Raw genomic sequence first — 3,151 nt, forward strand, 5'->3', positions numbered from 1 at the left:
TCAGCTGAGCTAACACAGCCGGGGAAAAACAAGCCAAGAGGGGATTTAACAGCAGCATAATTTCGGGTTTTGGCAAGGACTGTGTTTATCTGGAGGCAACTTGCTGCTCAGGTGCCATGAGCTGAGCGGTGCCTCGGCGCTCCCTGCTTTCTGGAGCCGAGGTTGGAGGGGACATTCCCTCCTTCCCCCATTCCCGTGCTCTGTCCCGTTTGCTTCTGACGAGTCCTGGTTTGCATCGCTTTCCATGCGGGATACGGCATTTTGCAATTCCCGCACGGAAGGAGCATCGCTGGCACGCTGCGGCACCGCGCCCCGGCTCTGCCTTGCGGTGGCTTGTTTGCATCGCCGTGCCCTGAACGAGCACTTTCAGAGCTTTTAATCCTGTTTGTATGAGATCATAGGCTCTTTTGATGTTAATTGCAGTAGATCTGACTAATTAGGCAACAAAGCATAATTTATTTGAACAGATTAATTTTGTAGGATTAAACCGGCAGCCGCCATCTCCCACCACCATATCGTGTGTTCCTGCAGGTATGGGAATCGGCATTAAGACCTTCACCGTCTAAGTAGATGTCTTTATAAAAGGAATTCAAGTGCAAGGTTGTGAACTGTCTGATGTGGCGGCTGTGTGCCGGCTCGGCAGGTCCGGACACACCACGGTGCTGCTGCCGAACCCCTGCGATTAGGGATGCTCTGCTTGCATGGTGGGGATCGGCAACAGAAAACTGGGCAATTAGTTTATTCTTGGTTTTCTGCCTTTTTCATTAACAGCTGAAGTATGGAAGGTATTTAAATGCATGGGTAGTCGTTTGATTGAGATTATTTCCCAGTTGCTGTAGTGGACTTTTTATCCTTATATCGGATGCTTTGTTTCATGGATGTTACATTTACAGTGGACTTGTTTTAATTTTAATGGTAATACTATTTGGACTACTTGATTCCCTCCTCCTGTTTCCTTCCCTTCCATTTCTCTCCTTCCAATAAAATGTCATAAAAATTAATCATAGCTGAAGGCCAATTTTAACATCCAGATTAAGAAAATAGGATTTTAAAACCCTTGTGCTGAAAGGAAAAATGCACTCTAACAGGAAGTTTTTGTTTTGTTATGGAGCAAGGAAAAATGTGTTTAAAACTTTATCTAGCTGTACAGTTTATAGCAAAAAGATTTCAAAATTATGAAGATTTTTGAAGATTTCCCAAAAAAAAAGCATGGGAGTGGATGTCTGGTAGCAAGGGCAGAGTTAAGTTCATCAGTTCCAATGTCTGACAGATGTTCTCCTATAACTTGCTGCTGTAGGGATCATCTCAGTGAGTGAATCCAAACCCATTCCTTGCTGCAGCTAGTCCCATCCTCAAGCAAGGGGTTTATGTAGACCTTTGAAAGATAAAAGGACAAATACCAGAGAACTAAAAAATGTCATAAATTCGGGTGCTGCAGCCGTATTCTCGATGGAAAGCTCCAGAGCAGGATCTGGTTGCGTCTCTTCTGCTGGTTGGCCACCTCTTGCAAGAAGAGGTGGCTTTATCGCCTTGAGTGCCCGTCTGCTTTGGAGATGGGTTCAAAAAAGAGATGGCTGTTCATTCAAGAAGCTGTTCTTCTCGGATGCTGGGAGTTCAGTGCTCCCGTCTCGTAAGAAACATCTGAAAGTGGTGCAAGTTGAAGGCGTTGGGTAGAAGAGAAGCACGCTCTGTCGAGAGTGGCCCAACGGCATCTTCTGGGAGCTGTCGCTGCGTCTCGGTATGTTCATGTTATATTGGTTGTGGAAGCCAGATGAGGTCAGTGTGTTTCTGTCATGGCTAACAGAACATGCCAGGTCGTCTTAAAAATGTTTTCAAACATGACGAAAGGAAAGTTTCTCCTCAGGAGGAGACCGGAGGGTGGTTGAAGGCGAGCCTTTGGAGGCTGGAGAGAACCCAGTTCTTTATTTCAGAGGGCAATGGAGGTGCTCCAAGTAGCGCGGCAGAGCCCTTGAAGCTCTTTGCTGGAGCAGCGCCTGATTTCAGGAGTTGGGTTTGGGGTTTTTTTTAAGAGGTATTGTAGCTTTGAGGAGGAGTGTGCTATTGACCTCATGCTGTCCTGGGTGTACTGGAGAAGATCCAGGTCATGAGAACGCATGAGCAAAGACTCAGATGGAGAAACAGGCAAAAGGAGAAAATACGGCTAATACCGAGTCACTTAAGCTTACAGGGTTTCCCCCCAAAGTGAGCGTGCGTAGTGCTTTTTAGAAGTGCATGAATGCTTTGATAATATAAATGTTAAAATAAGAAAAGAATTGCTGTCGGTATGCAGGAGAAGAAACCGTGACCTCCATATGGAGGGGGACGTAGCCCAGCTGGCTGAAAAAGGGGCTGAAAAAGACTACGAAGGCTAATTAAAATGTGAAAAACTGAGAATTCGTGCTAATAGACAGCAGATCTCTGTCTGGCGCTGGTTCGCAGCTAGATTTGATTTCCTTGGGAGACAAAAGGAACTGATTTCAGTTCCTTACCTTCCACGTCGATACTTTTCAGCATTTTAAGTGCTGGGTTCCTGCGGGTCTGCTGCGCCCGCCAGGGAAGCCTGCAGCAAAACTCTTCCTCTTGCTACCATCAAACAAATTTACTACAGGTGTCTTCATATAGGGTGTTAAACTTGGCTTTGACCTTGCTCTGCCTCACATCTGGGTTGTGTTTTTAGCTTCCCCTTTCGGTGCCGACAGGTGTAATGCATCGGAAACCTCAGCCCTTGCTCTGTGCCGTGCGTAGCGTACGTGCTGCTGAGGTCGTGTCTGCCTGCAGTGACATCACGCCTCCGTCCAACGACCTCACGGGAGGCACCGGCTCACCTCCAGACCGAGGTAGCTCCACAGAAGGGTGTCTTGAGACAAGCATTTGGGCAAACAACCTTGTCAGCCAAATCAGGGTCTTCTAGGCTCGAGACGATGCTGGTTTGGTATCAAATTTAGCTATTTAGGAGCTCCTACAAAGTCAGTTAAAGCTGTGGTGTACTTGTAACCCAGGGATTTGGGCTGGGTACCTGGTTCCATTTCACGCTAGAAACAAATTTTATATGGAGATTTATGGCAGAAGCTGTGTTTCTCAGGGTTGTTTGGGTTATTCTGCCTGTGCTGAAGGAATGCCAGGACCCTTCCTTCTCCGAAGTTACGCTCTT

Source organism: Cariama cristata, unplaced genomic scaffold, assembly GCF_000690535.1.
Source record: "Cariama cristata isolate BGI_N322 unplaced genomic scaffold, ASM69053v1 scaffold10794, whole genome shotgun sequence".
Classification (NCBI taxonomy): Eukaryota; Metazoa; Chordata; class Aves; order Cariamiformes; family Cariamidae; genus Cariama; species Cariama cristata.